The sequence below is a fragment of the Linepithema humile genome, chromosome 2, assembly GCF_040581485.1.
Source record: "Linepithema humile isolate Giens D197 chromosome 2, Lhum_UNIL_v1.0, whole genome shotgun sequence".
NCBI classification, from domain to species: domain Eukaryota; kingdom Metazoa; phylum Arthropoda; class Insecta; order Hymenoptera; family Formicidae; genus Linepithema; species Linepithema humile.
In genome coordinates, this window is record NC_090129.1 from 16,453,805 (window position 1) to 16,471,311 (window position 17,507).

The following is a 17,507-nucleotide window of genomic DNA, read 5'->3' on the forward strand; positions in this document are numbered from 1 at the left end:
GTATATGGAAATAATAAAACGTTAAAATATATGTAGGCATAATACAAAAATTATATATGTATATGTACTTGCAACGTACAGAGATAAAAAATAGAAACATATGTAGTGCGATTGTTATATTGTTGAAAGCGATAGTGCAAGATTGTAAAAAGCAAGCAATGGAATTTGTGAGTCAGTAAAATTTCTATTTTATTTGAGTGAAATTCTATTTTGCATATCGAGAGGCAAAGAGATAAATACATTAAAGTGGTGCGTTTTTGGCGCACTTCTTGCTTGTCATCGTCTTTGTCGTACACAATTCGAATCCTTTTTCTATCTTTTTCATTTTCCATCGGCGACTGCCGTTGGCAAACAGTCAATACCTGAAAAATTGTACCAAGCTGCAGTCTCTGAGGAATCAATTGTTAGTTTTTATGTTTTTCTCTATTTCTTCTCTTTTCTTACCTTCTTATATTCTTATATGTACTTCAGTGATACTAAGATATAAGTATCTTTTTTAATCTTTATTAATATTGTGATCATTATTATAATCATATATATATTTATTATAATATATTTTTGAAGATATTAATATTCGTAATATTGGCAATATTTTTTTGTAAAATATGTATATATATGATTAATAAAGTATGTAAGAACAACTATTGCCACTTTTAAAAAAATTTTACTATTCTTCAAAAATAAAAAATGTTAGAAGAATAATATGAAAAGATTCTCTATTAACTTTTTTCCGCAATATGTTTAGTTCAGTTAAAAAATGTGTATCGTACTGTGATTATAGAATGCTGACTAATATTTATTAATATTATTTATATTTTTGTATTCTTTTTTATGTAAACTTGATTCATATTATTAATAATTTCAGAGATACCATTTCAGGGTTAACTTAGCAATTTAGAATAGCGGATGAAACGTAAAGAGATGTTTCGAATTTATAATTAATATATACCAGAATAGAATGGAATTGCGCGATTAATAAATACACTACGAGTATCGCAACAAAGCGTTTGTGACATTTAACTATTCACTTCGAAATATCCATCAGGTAGTTAAAAAATGTGTATCGTACTGTGATTATAGAATGCTGACTAATATTTATTAATATTATTTATATTTTTATATTCTTTTTTATGTAAACTTGATTCATATTATTAATAATTTCAGGGTTAACTTAGCAATAGTTTGGTGTTAATTAACTGTCAGTTGGCACTGAACACAGCTGCCGAAGAATTGATTTGAAGGATAATGTATCGTAATATGCGGTGGTGATTGATAGCACGGAGAACATATGGTACACATTTCATACTGCAAAAATGATGAATAATTTAATTATTAAAGTATTAATGAAATTTCTGGCATTTCTCTTGTTGTTCATAAAATTTTCTACTTTATCTTCATTAAAGTTATGTAAATGTACAATAGATGAAGTTAGGTATTTCAAATAATTCTCGTAATCAATCTGAGTTTGACAAACAGTAAAAGATTAAATGTTAAGAAAAATACTCCTTATACAATGTTTAATAAGCTAATTGTTTATGTCAACTTATCTATTTATTAATATTGTATAACACTGTAATTGTTTAATCGCATACAAGAACTTATTAAAGAATGTAAATTATTTAGATCTTGCAAAGGTTTATGCAAAATAATTTTGCTAACGTTTTCTTTGTTCACAATTCTGCGCAATTTACAATAAATATGTCAATTTTATTTTCGAATGATCACAACAAAATAAGGAAAATGAAGAAAATCTTATATATGTATGTATTATGATCGTACATTAATTATATCAACATATGAATAGATATGAGTTTTTCTGTTTGGACGCAGTAAAAGTGAAAGGTGATTTGATAACATTATATTTTGCATTGATTTATAAAAACATCTTGCAAGATTCAACGCAAACTTGCACTATTATACTATTTAGTTAATTGTTCTACAACATTGAAATAATAGCAATATTTGATTGTATAAATATCTATATGCCGAAGGGATATGTAAAAAGATCATATGCAAATTATTATTACTTATAATTGATATAGTACATACATGATATAGCATTGCTATAATATAACAACCTTAATAAACTCTTTATTTATTGAAATACAAGTGCATTCTTTTTCTGTGTACGTATGTAAATGTATTAAAGTATCATCTACAATAATATTATTTACAAAGTTATATTCAACAATTAATTGAAGCAACGGTAATTTCAATATTAATTAAAAGAAAATTTAATAATATTAAATTTATAATAATCAAATTTTTTAAATTATGTATAATTAAAATAAAGCTTATATATACACTACGCGTCAAAATTAAGGGATAGAAAATTTTGGGTCGATTTTTGGGTGTTTTCTGAGCGGCTGTATCTCCGCTAAAAATGGACGAAAAAAATCTTTAGAAAAGGCGTTTTGAAGCTTGAATCTTCTAGTTTCTGAATTTTTGCAGAAAACTTTTGAATCATTATTTTCAACTGAATTATTTTTTATTGAACGGACCAATCCGAAAATGAAAAAAATTTCTCCAAATTGGGTAACGTGCATGAACCAGAAAAATTTTTTTTGTCAAAAACCGATTCCACGACGTTAAAGCTCATACGATTCTCAACAATTTGCTTTTTTAGTGAATGCTGTGCGATTTTTTTTTTACCAAGTTATTGGCGGTTAAAGCAAAATTCGTACTTTCAACTTTAAACATTCGTAGCTCCGGAACAAATTGTCGTACGACATCCACTATGAGCTTTTTGGAAAGTTCAAAGTCTCCCCTATAAGACGCTCTTTTTAGAATTTCGATCCGATATTTTATTTATTTCGACATATCGACTGTAAAAACGTGTTAAAAATCGCGTTTTTCTCTTTTTTTATTCACTTGGGCGCCACTTCGTGAAAAATGATTGAAACTCCTGAGTGTCCACGTTTTTTTTTTAGTTAAAAGTATGCCTAGTAACCACGCAAAATTCCGAGAGCGCGGGATTTTTCTTTCCTAGTATTCTGAAGCTCGTAAGTTACGTTAACCCATTAAGGCCCAAACGGACGTTTTTTCGTGGTTTTCTTCAGCGGCTGTTTTTTCTACTAAACCGGTCCGGAAAAAATTCTAAAACAATCATTTCTGACGTAAAATTTATTGAACTTTCAGAATCTGTTTTCAGAATTTGTCCAAAATGCGATCCGAAAAAGTTATGTTTGTTTATTTAAAAAGAAAACCCGATTTTGTCACTCCAACATTTTTTTCGATCGATATTTTCGCAACGAAATTGTATGACGATATCTCTGGGAAGTAAAAATCTTGCGTCCATGGACCCTAGCTTCAAAATGTATGGATGAGTATTTTGAAATTAAAGATGGCGACGTCCAATATAGCGGTCCAAAGCCATTAATGTTACGCTTTTTCCGATTATTCCAAGCACAATTTTTTTTTATGAATTCCGAATAAAAATGGCGTCTACTGAGGTTTTCTGGGTCGCTGATTACAAATCTTTTATTAGATTTCCCGAATTCAAGATGGCGGATCCAACATGGCGGACGACAATTCTCAAAATTGTTCAATTTTTATAAAAATTTGTATATAGGGATTTCATGGATCGCTGATTACGAATTTGTTATCAGATTTCCCGAATTCAAGATGGCGGACGAAAATTCGCAAATTAGTTCAATTTTTATACAAATTTGTATATAGGGGTTTTTCGGGTCGTTAATTACAAATCTCTTATCATATTTCCCGAATTCAAGATGGCAGATCCAACATGGCGGACGGAAGTTCTCAAAATTCTTATTTCTTGTTATATATAATTCTCAAAATTCTTATTTTTTCTTATATATATATATATACAGAGTGTCCCAAAGTTCGCGGCCCAACCGTCGTGTACAGATAGAGCGGATCAAACTGAATAAGTAAGTCCTTTACCACTTTGCGAAATTTTCAAAAATTAATTAGAAAATAATTAATAAAGATCCGCCAATCCGCACAAGTATTCCCCGAGCGCCGAGCGCGCGGCGAGTAGGACCCACTCAGCATAGCATAATACAAAGCGCGGCAGAGCGGTGGGAGGGACGCTCTCTTGGCTAGCTATGCACACTACACACGAGCGGCGCGTGACATAGTCAAGAGACACGGTAGTGTCTCGCGCCAAGTTTACGCGCAGCGCAAGACCGACCGTGTATCTTTACGCGAGACGGAAGGTTCAGATGAGCCGAGATTATCGGATCTCAATAACGGCTGGGCCGATTGAGTTGATAATAGGCTCAATCGAAAGCGCATACCTAAAATATATAAGGAAAGTATGCTTGTGTTTGCTCTGTGTGCTTTATAAATTAAGATATATGCATCCAAAGTCGAGAAATCTAAAAAATCATCATTTTTCTCGGATGTCGCGTAAAATGTAACGCTAAAATGTAACGCATGTTTTATTGGTCAGCGTCGTCAGCACGCAACCAATCAGAACGCACTCAACCAATGCGTTCAGATTTCTTTTTCTAAACGACGTCTTTCCTTTTCTAATTTCTAATATGGCGGCGTACAGACCTGTCAGCTCGCAGCTTTGATGATATTAATTAACATTGATATAATATCGGTCGTAAAATGTATATATATATAACGTGTTGTGGAGACGAATAAAGATAGTGTATATCAAAATAATAGTATTCTTTATAAAAAAAATTTTTTTCAATCTTAATAGAAATTCACGCCGCTCTGCCGCGCTTTGTATTATGCTATGCTGGGTGGGTCTACTCAAGATCTATAGAAAGAAGGTTACCTCATGCGCAAAGAGAGACGAGGGGCAAGAGGGGCTAATGCTGTGCGGGGCGAGCGGCAAAAGGGACAAATGCTGAGCGGGGCGAGCGGCAAGAGGGGCAATGATGATCTCATCGTCAAACAGTAGCTGTCTCTCTCGCACGCTTTAGTGTTTTCTCTCTCGCTCCTTTAATATAGAAATGCTTTGAGTTTTTATCGAAAAAATACTTTTATTTTGTAAAATATTGATAGCACTGGAAATTGCGTAATAAAAATTGAAAAGTAAATTAGAAAGGCGCTATAAATTACATATATTGCAAATTATAGCGCTAGATATTTAACGTTTATAATGTTAAATATCGCTGCAACAGATGCATTTGTAATACAAATTGCTTTGTACTTGTGTTTAGACTGTAATATCAATGAAAATAAAATATAATTTGGGGACCTACACAAAAAACATCATTTGTAAAGTAGTAAAATAAAAGAAAAAATAGTACATATTTAAAAATTATTTTTAAAATAATATTTACTGTTTATATGCATTATTTACAAAAGAAATACTATAAAGAAATTAATTTTTTATATTTAATTGTGAAAACCTCAAAAATTGTCAAGAAATTGTAACTGAAATTCATAAATGTAAGTACAATTCTAGGATAATATAAAAAGCATCATACACAAATTTATTATGATACAAACTTAAATAATGAAATTGTAATATATGTTTCAACATTGCAAATGTCAATATTTATATGATAAAATTTACAAAGTGTTAACAATTTTCAAATATTTGCTAATAAGATATTATTGAAATGTTTCTGTTGAAATCTTAAAATAATTCTTTAAAACAAATATGATGAGGTATATATTAGGGATCATTAAATATGCGGCAACATTGTGATTATAAAATTTTATAAGTATCTATAATAAAAATTAAGTATAATAAATATAATAAGTATATAAGTATAATAATAAAATTTTTATAAGTATCTATAATAATAAAAATACACATATATGTTGTATTAATCTGTTAATATAAAGAAATTTATTTGCGTTAAATTAATTAATAATTTTTTTATATTAACAGATTAATACAACATATATGTATTTTTATTATTATAGATACTTATAAAAATTTTATTATTATACTTATATACTTATTATATTTATTATACTTAATTTTTATTATAGATACTTATAAAATTTTATAATCACAATGTTGCCGCATATTTAATGATCCCTAATATATACCTCATCATATTTGTTTTAAAGAATTATTTTAAGATTTCAACAGAAACATTTCAATAATATCTTATTAGCAAATATTTGAAAATTGTTAACACTTTGTAAATTTTATCATATAAATATTGACATTTGCAATGTTGAAACATATATTACAATTTCATTATTTAAGTTTGTATCATAATAAATTTGTGTATGATGCTTTTTATATTATCCTAGAATTGTACTTACATTTATGAATTTCAGTTACAATTTCTTGACAATTTTTGAGGTTTTCACAATTAAATATAAAAAATAAATTTCTTTATAGTATTTCTTTTGTAAATAATGCATATAAACAGTAAATATTATTTTAAAAATAATTTTTAAATATGTACTATTTTTTCTTTTATTTTACTACTTTACAAATGATGTTTTTTGTGTAGGTCCCCAAATTATATTTTATTTTCATTGATATTACAGTCTAAACACAAGTACAAAGCAATTTGTATTACAAATGCATCTGTTGCAGCGATATTTAACATTATAAACGTTAAATATCTAGCGCTATAATTTGCAATATATGTAATTTATAGCGCCTTTCTAATTTACTTTTCAATTTTTATTACGCAATTTCCAGTGCTATCAATATTTTACAAAATAAAAGTATTTTTTCGATAAAAACTCAAAGCATTTCTATATTAAAGGAGCGAGAGAGAAAACACTAAAGCGTGCGAGAGAGACAGCTACTGTTTGACGATGAGATCATCATGCTCTCCCCTTCCTTCGTCGCCCCTCGCCTACAAGCTGTTTCTAGCTCCCCCCTTACTTCGTTGTCCCTCGCCAACAAGCTGTTCTAGCTCCCCCCTTACTTCATCGTCCCTCGCCCACAACCGGTTTGCCTGAGGCAGTGATGCGATATCTATTACCGGGCTCGCGGCTCTCGAGCCCCAACACAAGTAAGAAGCGCTTACGTCACGCGTCTGTGTGCGCTCGGCCGTTCGGCTATAGAGAGAGAGCGGACGTCTCTGTCTTGCTACCATCGAGCCGACGTAAACACATTGCGGACGGCAAATGCTCAGAAACAAGCGCTTTTAATCGAGTAAGGCGAGTGCCTAGCGGATTCAAAGTTCCGTATTCGAGACTTGATTTTCGCAACTTTTTTTTTTCTTTTTTCCACATTTGTTTCTAACAGTGTAAGTTAGTTAATAACGTTTTTTTGGCTAAAAAATATTATTTCGTATATTAATAATATATTTGCATATGTTAAACTAATTATTTTATATATATATATGTAATAATTAATTATGTAATAACTAATTTGCATATGTAATAACTAATTATTTTAAAAAGAATACTGATTTGCTATTATAAATAGAAAAATGAAGTCATTTTACAACATACATATTGCAACAAAGTGCAATTTAACATGTGCAATTATTGTTAATAAATATAAAATAATATTTTTTAGCCAAAAGCATTATCTAATAATTCACTTGATGGTACAGTGCTAGAAACAAATATCGAAAAAGAAAAAAAATGTTACAAAAGCAGTTTTCAAACACAAGATTTTCAATATTCCTGCCACTCGCCTTAATCGATTAGCCACGCTTGCTTCTTAACATTTATCTCTATCGAAAGATTACACACCTGGAAAATTTTTAACTATTTATTTTAAATTACTGTATATTAGCAAAAGTTACTGTAATGTGGAGATTAGTGGAGAAACGGTAACATACAATGCAGTCAAATACATCTTATAAATGCAGTCAAATTGATCAAAGATTTATTGCACTCTTGTTAGCATGTTAAAGTATGTGTGGCGTATTATTGGTTTATTAGTAATTTTAAGTGTTAACAATAGTGGTCTTCCACACCACCTTTGAGGTTCCACTAACTAAGCGCGTTCGATTTTTTTTAAGTGGACCGTCGCCTGGAGCCCTATCATACCACTTTTTTAAAATTGAAATTCAAGATAAAAGTAATTTCTATTGTTTTGATGTTGATGGACCATCATCTGCAATATGTAACGTTATATTCCTTTTTATTTTCCCATGACTACTGGCGTACAGTGTCTTTGCCGACATCAAAGACAAATGCCTCTCATTAATGTTCATATTTAGCACTGTTTCCTTACGCGATTTTAATGCTGATTTTAAAACACAAAGAGCGTTAACATTGGTGACCGAAAGTTTGTTGCGTTTTTTGGTTTTTAAATCAGATAAAACTGAAAACATCCTTTCAGGATCTGCATTTGAATTAGGCAGTGTTTGAATAGCATTCACCAAAGATTTCATATTAGGATATTTTATAGTGTTGTTACTTCGTAAAATTTTTTTCCACATATCATCAAAATTTAAATTAGAAAAATTTATTTTGTCTGTCTCAGTAAAATCTTCATGTAATTTTAACCATTCTTCCCGCAAACTGTTTTCGTCAAATCCGCCTATAGTTTTGGCAATAAAAGAAACATCGTTAAATGATATTTCTCTATCATTATCTGATAAAGCTACATTTGCTTCTAAAACTGTTAATGTGGACAAAAATTTGTCATTAATTGGTAATCTTTTACTAATTTCTTCAGCAGCGGTGACGTAAAATTTTAAACAATTTTCTCGTATATTTGTAATTATGTTACATTTGTAATCGTACATCGTATCTGTAGATCCTTCTTTTATTAATTCATCGAGATATTCCTCGCATTCGGATCCCAAATTTATTTCTTGTAAAGGTTTTTGATTCTTTTTTTGAGAAAATTTAATATTATTACATACGGTTTTCAATAATTCTGGCTTCAAAAAGTATTTGCATATTGTTGTTAAAAATTTTACTGACTTTGGTTGCAATAAATGAATTCTTGTTTCTGTTGCTTGGAAAAATGCATTAAATGAATTAAAATAATCTAAAATATGCTCTAAAAATAAAAAATATGCTTTTACATCGTAACTTCCCATTACAGACATTAAATCTTTTGCAGACTTTGATTTGTCTGCCAACGCCATATCAGTGAGAAAAAGCTTGATAGCATCCCAAGATTCAAGAATTCTTTCAATACATGAATGGCGAGAAAGCCATCGCGTATGAGACAATTTTAAAATGTTGTGACTTGTTTCCAAAAAGCAATCACTAAAGTCTCTATAAATAGCTGAACGCTTAGGACTACTATTAATATAATTTGAAATTTTTTTCAAAAATTCTTCGCAATACTCTGGTATTTTTGCACATGCAGAATGTGCAATCAATGCAGCAGAATGGCATGAACACGCAAATGTTAGTAAATGTTTACAAGTTTCTTCTAATTTTCTTTTAAATGACGTATATTTTCCTATCATAACAGGCGCATTGTCACATGATAAAGCAATAATATTTGTAAATGGAATCTGTAATCTCCACATCTCATTTTGAAATGCATGAAATATTTTGTCCGCACTGCTACTTTTCGCGTCAATATTAATTAATTTTACTAATTGCGTGCGAATATCTAATGTTTCAGAATCAACAAATCGAACAAGAAACGTCATCCACTTTTCATTAGAAATATCAGACGTTTCGTCTATAAAAATAGAAAATTTGGTATTTCGAATGCTTTCAACCACACGATCTGTTTCTATTGGACATAGTACATTTGAAATAATGTTTGTACATTTTTTTCGGCTCATACTCATTTTTTGTAATACGTCCGAATCCTTTCCTATCTCTTGGAAAAAATTGAGAATATCTTTCGCAGTTTGGAAAGAAATATTTCTATCTGCGATCAACGCTGCATATCGAATTTCTGCCAATTTCCTTCGCTCTTTAAGTGAAATCGATTCCTCTATCATATCAACATCTTCGTCTGTTTCTTGTTGTTTGTTTTGTTCCACGTGTTTTTTAGAAAATGCGTGACGATATACGTTTGATAAATCTCCAATAAACGATTTATTGCAAAATGTGCAAAAAAATGCACGCTTGTCATTTGACACTTCGCATAACCATGGCTTAAATAATGCTATATCCAACCATTCTTTTTGAAATTGAATGTTGTATTTTGAAATTTTGGTTCTTGGACTTATATCGTCATCTGATATATTTTGTTTCATCTTGTCCTTATGACTCGCAGAATTTGCATGTCTTGCAACATGCGATGAATAGCAAGACATTTCTTTATTGCATATAATACAATAAAAAAGACTTTCGTCGATGATACTTTACGAATCCAAGGTTTGAAACGATCATCTTGAAGCCAAGATTCCGAAAAACTTCGTTTACGTGTATTTTTTGCCTTGTCACTCATTTTTATAGTAAAAAATAGAAGTCAGAGAATAATATAGAATAATTCGAAATGCACGATTGCAGTCGGAATCCCTGCAATACGAGTTAACTGTCTGAACACGAAAATATTACAAATGCATATAAAATATAAAATATAAATAAAATATTTACTTGCAAGTATAAAGTAACAGGACTTTAAGACTCCAGTTTCGTTTGCCAATGCGCCAATAATTAAAAAACTATATAATAATAAAACATTAAAAAAAATATAATAAAAGAAAAAAGAAATATAATTTATATCTCACTAGTTACGGCTATAGTATCTCCTTCAAACAGCAACACGCAGCGAAACAATGTCTCGTAAAATATTAAATTATAATTATTATAATAATTATAGCACTGGGAAAATAAATATACGTTTCAACAAAGATTTTCAAAGATTTTCACTGGACTGTAACCGACGGTAACAACCAAGAAAGTGAACATTGTGTTTTGATATTAGGAATTATATTTTATAGATGTATACAGAATTGACCGCGAGACGTGCGAGTGAATAAACGCAAAATCTTGAAACAGACGAAGACGGAAGAAGTGTGTTAAGATTGTTGTTTTCGTATTCAGCTGTTGTTGTATTCAGCTGTTTTAATAGAAAAATAAAATATATACAGAAATTGTTAAAAATTAAATTACATATAACACTAAACTTTCATACATTTATTTTCAATAATTTCTTCATATATTTTATTTCTCTATATGTACTTTATACTACTCTATAACAATCTTCAAACCATAAAAAAATTTTTTAATAGACGGTCAAGAATTTAGAGAAATTTACTTTTATTTTAACTTTAATTATTTATTTTATTTTTATATTTATTTCTTTTATTTTTGCACAAGATATGGTCCATCAACATCAAAACAATAAAAATTACTTTTACCTTAAATTATTACTTTTACCTTAAATTATAATTTTAAAAAAGTGGTACGATAGGGCTCCAGGCGACGATTCACTTAAAAAAAATCAAACGCGCCTAGTTAGTGGAACCTCAAAAGTGGTGTGAAAGACCACTATTAATAACACTTAAAATTACTAATGAACCAATAATACGCTACACATACTTTAACATGCTAACAAGAGTGCAATAAATCTTTGATTTATTTGACTGCATTTATAAGATGTATTTGACTGCATTGTATGTTACCGTTTCTCCACTAATCTTCACAGTACAGTAACTTTTGCTAATATGCAGTAATTTAAAATAAATAGTTAAAAATTTTCCAGGTGTGTAATCTTTCGATAGAGATAAATGTTAAGAAGCAAGCGTGGCTAATCGATTAAGGCGAGTGGCAGGAATATTGAAAATCTTATGTTTGAAAACTGCTTTTGTAACATTTTTTTTCTTTTTCGATATTTGTTTCTAGCACTGTACCATCAAGTGAATCATTAGATTATGCTTTTGGCTAAAAAATATTATTTTATATTTATTAACAATAATTGCACATGTTAAATTGCACTTTGTTGCAATATGTATGTTGTAAAATGACTTCATTTTTCTATTTATAATAGCAAATCAGTATTCTTTTTAAAATAATTAGTTATTAGTTTAACATATGCAAATATATTATTAATATACGAAATAATATTTTTTAGCCAAAAAACGTTATTAACTAACTTACACTGTTAGAAACAAATGTGGAAAAAAGAAAAAAAAAAGTTGCGAAAATCAAGTCTCGAATACGGAACTTTGAATCCGCTAGGCACTCGCCTTACTCGATTAAAAGCGCTTGTTTCTGAGCATTTGCCGTCCGCAATGTGTTTACGTCGGCTCGATGGTAGCAAGACAGAGACGTCCGCTCTCTCTCTCTATAACCGAACGGCCGAGCGCACACAGACGCGTGACGTAGCGCTTCTTACTTGTGTTGAGGCTCGAGAGCCGCGAGCCCGGTAGTAGATATCACATCACTGGTCTGAGGGAATACAGGATTGGCCTCATAACCTTGGTAAAAATATATGGGGCTGACGCCAATCCAAAAGGTAAAGCTCTAAATTGGAAAAGTTGACCCTGGAAACGAAAGCGTAAGAGTTTTCTGTCGTCCTGATGGACAGATAGGAGCAGATATGCATCCTCAAGGTCAATTGAGGCAAGATAGTCGCCTGGAGAGATAAGACCTATAACCGTCTTCCAGTCTTCAAGTTTGAAATGTGGAGCAATAATAAACTTGTTCAGACGTTTTAAGTTGAGAATAAATCTCCAGCCTCCCGATGACTTTCTAATAACGAAATATGGAGATAAAAATTGATTTTCATAGTCTGAGACTCTTTCAATCGTTCCTCTCGTGAGAAGTCTAGAAATCTCCTGAGCGCAAATCCGTTCTTCCAAAGTTGACAGAGAACACGGAGGATCATTGACCAGAGCGGGTGGATGTTGAATTAAAGGTAGTCTATAGCCGGCGATAGTTTCCAATATAGTCGGATCTGACGAGATCAGTTAGAAAGGAAAGCGGTTAGCCTGCCGCTAATCCTTACCTCATTGACTACCTCCTCCTCGTCTGAGATCGGGAGCGGTGATACGATCGGCGACTGCTGCTCGGTGCCCCTGTCCTCTTCGTCGCCGATCTCGGATAACGTACAGGGGCGCGGAAGTTTCCCGAAGTAGACGGAGCGAGTCGCGTCAGTTGTTTGATGGGTTGTTGAACCCTCCTGGAAATAGCTAGCGTCGGTTTGATAATGTCTTTTGAGGACTTTTCCATGGACACTGCCTTTTTTATTTCTTCCCCAAAGGAAGCTCCAAACAAAAGATCGTCCACTAGAATGGTATCGGCAGTATGCTTGGCGTTTAAATTGAGGGATGGTGTAATCAAAGCCCTTCTGTTCAAGGAAGTGCGATAAAAAAGATCTGCAAGGATCTTTGCTCCCTCATTCACTTTGGCTACCGCTAAGCAGGCCTCAGAGCTCAGTGAGTTCTGGATATCTGACTTTAAGAAGTCCGAAATAGCTTCGCCTAACGCGCACAAAGCTAGACCCGCTTGATCTTGAAGCTTCTTAGCGTAGTCATCCCGCTTCACCACAGAAGAAGTTTTAAGCGCCACCTTGCACTTCTGGTTTAAAGTGGGGGCCTTGAGGAAAACCAGAGGCTCAGGAAAAGTATATTTTTTAAATAACAAATTACGTTGATCTTGCGGGAGACCCTTGCGCGTTAAGTCGCGCCAGTTTTGTATTACTAGCTTATTCCAAAACAGCGTTTCGTTTCCTCCAAGCTCTGGCCCGAATAACTGTCTAGTGAGAGGGTCTGCATTGTCCTCCACTGGATCAGGAGGTGTCTGAAGGGCGTCTTCCTCGATAGAAAACCGCCCAAGCTGTCCTACGGAAACATTATCCTCAGTCTCAGGATTCTCACCTGCTGGATAGAGAGAAAAAATCCCAAGTGGATGGAGGGGAAAACAGGATGTGTCGTCATACCGCCTGTATTATTCAAATACAGAACCGGCAATATCAAACGCACCTGATAGTTCTGGGTTCGATGGTCCCTCTTGACGCACAAGGGGAGCCAAAGTATGATCTGAGTCAGTACTTAGATGGGGACTCATAGGAGTGCCAGATACTGAGTCAGTACAAAACCCAAAATCCTCCTGGGAAGCTGCCAAGGGTCTAAATGTCGATGTGGAGGGGCAGCTGGGCGCCCTAACCTCACTTTGTGACAGCATGTCCATTATACGCGACATTTTTCGCTCTAAAGCGGCAAAGCGATCCGGTGAAGGTGATCTTCTCCTCTTCCTGGACTTGTGGGAGGATCTCCCCATACCCGAATAAAAGCTGAAAATACTCGAAAAAAAAGAAAACGCGAGAGGGCACGTGTTGAGTCTTCGCACAACAAGAAAAACAATGATAACCGTGAGTGTAGAGGGCCGCGCCTAGGTGACGTAGGCAGGCGGCGCCCTATTCGAAAATTTTCTCTAGCTTTAAAAAGGCCTGTTGAGGATAGCGCAGCGGGGACGCTACTACAACTATCCATCCGGACGAGACGTTGCATAATTATACTTTTACAATGATATGTGCTGCCATGCACTATTACTTTTGGTGATCGAATTATTTGGCAAGTCAGCCATTCAGATTCATTAATAATTCTATGAAATATTTTTACATAAGGTAAATTACACAGAAGGGCAGATACTCCAAGTGCTATATAATCCCCTTCATAGAGAAATTTTTTTGAATCGGTACCAGGATATCGGTACCAAGCTAACTTGGAACATAGGCGTGACTGATGTCTGTATGACATTGTAAGAGCCATATTTTTTAAATTACGCACAATCGGCACAAGTGATTTAAAATATGCATGACATGCTTCAAATCTAAAGCACCATTGTTGTCTTGGTGGTCCAAACAATTTGATGTATCTTGGAACATGAATTAAAAAGTGAAACTTTGGTACAATGAAATCTGGATATAAATCAATAAATCGTGTAATGTATACTTCAATCATTCGACTCAATAATTCAATTGATTCTTCGTGTATTTCATAAGCAAGACAAACATTCATGATTTGCAATAGCATAATATAACAATTTATGTGCTCAATGATGTGGATTTTCACATTGTATCCAATTTGCAATTAACAAAGGCAACATGTGTGCTAGAGTGAATATTTGTGCTGCACTTTGTCGTAAGCTACTATCAACAAGATGATCACGAAGAATTAGAGCAGGTTTATCTTTCTTAAAATAACCATAATCAAAATGAATAATACGTTTATTGAATTGTTCAAGTGTAAACAACTGCAGTTCAAAAATGCACTATCAAAAATACTTTAATAAACGAGGAATGGCAATTTCTACAGGGCCTTCGATGAGAATATGCTTACAATCTTGAGGCAGACATAGTGTCACATCTACATTAGGACTTTGCAACAGAGGGCTCTTATTCATCACTCCATATGTTTTTTGCCAAAATTTTTTCGCTGCCTTTGTTAATGTACAGTCAGTTACAATTTTGATATGATTGTTGTGAATTGTCTTATTACGAATCATAAAACTATCATCACGAAAATGATTTTTATATTCTTCAGATGTTGTCAAACAGGAACGACAAAACCGATAAGCTGAAACCGATTCTTTAAAGCCACCTAGTAATGTAGCAGCAGGAGTATCTCCTGCGCAAAATAATAATGAGCCCTTAAAATTCTTTGTTTCTGCTCTAACGTTTATAGTAATACTCTCATTTTCTAATTTTACAATGTCCTTTATAAATGGCTCTAAAACCTTCTTCAAAGCTCTTGGTTTTTTTAAATATTTTGTTTTTAAAATCGCATATAATTGAATGGCATTCTTTGACGATCTAAATTCAGGATATATGTTCCCTAATGTCCAGTAAAATACTGACAATTTTTGACTCTTTGAGGCTGCACCCAAAGGATTGGCAATACCGAGATCATCATAATAAAGAATTACAGCTAACGCATTATTATGATTGCAAAAAAAGTCATTCTCTCGATAGTAACCAATTCCATTCAATACTGTCCGATAGATTCCCGATTTATGTGGCTTTGGATTCTCAATATTTGATCTGATTTCATCGTTTTCCAAAAAATTTTTCAAATTTTTTGAAAAAAGGCACGATGTAAGCATCACAAGTAGTTTCACAAATCTCCGTTACTTTTCTAACGGAACGTTTCTTCTTTTTCCAAACAAGCTTTGTATCAAGTATATATTTTTCTGCTGATACCATATTAAATTTTTGTATTAATATTTTATCAGGGGCTTTTTTCGATAGGACAGATGAAAATAGTGACGATGGTGGATGTTTCTCAGTATATATCTTCTTAATATCTTGAAAATTCATTAAATTTGTATCAGAATCCATTGTGTTTTGAATTTCTTGCTAAAAAATAATATAAATATTGAGTTAGTTTTATCTAGAAATATATAAAAGAAATAGATTATTCAAGATAATAATTATAACTAATTACTATAATCGCTGAATACATGTCCAATAAATGAGTTATTGTATCCATGATGTGCTCAATAGCCGTATGAGACATTTTACATTTTTCTCGAATATTTACAAGAAAATGTGCGACGTGCCATTGTAAACGCTCTGTAGCTGTTTCTAATGTTGGTTCTTGACTTTCATCTAAGTGATAAAAATTAAAAACATAGAATGATACTAAAATATTTAAATCTCTAATAATTCTCAAAGCTGAAGATATAATAATAACAATCACAATAACAAACATTGAAATAAGAGTAAGCATTTTCAATATCTTGTACATAATTTATTAATTTAATGTGAAGAAGCTATTCTTGATATTATGTTAATATAAAAACAATGATAAATAATAATTAATCAAATTATGGAGATTTTAAAGTTACATTTCTTACCTTCAAATGATTCATCATGTATTATACTGGCATCGTGACTTAACTGATTTTCATCTTCAATTTGCTGGGTTATCTCATTTAAAGTGGGAGATGCAGTAGGATGTTTTCTAAATAAATGCTGGCGAAAAGATTTCCATTTCTTAAATGTAGCACCGCAACCAGGTTGAACATATGTAATCCTGAAGTATGGGCCTTGTTTATGATTGCGAATGTAATGTTGCATTAATCGATAATACGAAATACATTTGAATAAACACATGTCACATTGAAATATATTTCCATTCTCATAATTTTCCATCTTTATATAGAATCGGTATTGTATACGAAAATTTTCGCTAAATTTTAATAATTATGTACGTTTTCCAAGCGCGTGCGGGAAAAAACCGTCCCGTTTAGCAACACTCGATTGTGGCATCGGACTTCGATTGTTTCATCAATTGTTTCGACTGGGCGTAAATCGTGTGTGGATCGTACGTTGTACAAAATATTACAGATTTCAATATCACAGAGAAAATTCATTATTCACAAATTTTAAGAAAAAATCGATTAGATTGACAATGGAAAAAAAAGTATATTGTTTAATTGAAGGCCGTTGCAAATGCATTAAGTTTATGCCCGAAGAAAACACATTAGAAATTGAGATTATCCGACGCAAACTGAAGGAAACCAGTAAAACTGACAATGTCCTTAATATGATGCTGCAACAAAAAATGATAATTTTACAAAAACCTGATCCAGATCGAGATAACAAGTTGTGTGATTTGGAAGACAACGACGAAGTTGCTGACAAAAGTGAGATTACAGTGCTACTGATACCAGTGCGTGCAAACACTACAACAGAATTAATAGACTCTTTTTCTTCCGTTCATAAAGATAATGAGTCTATTGTAAAAATATTATATACAGAGCCTATTGATGAT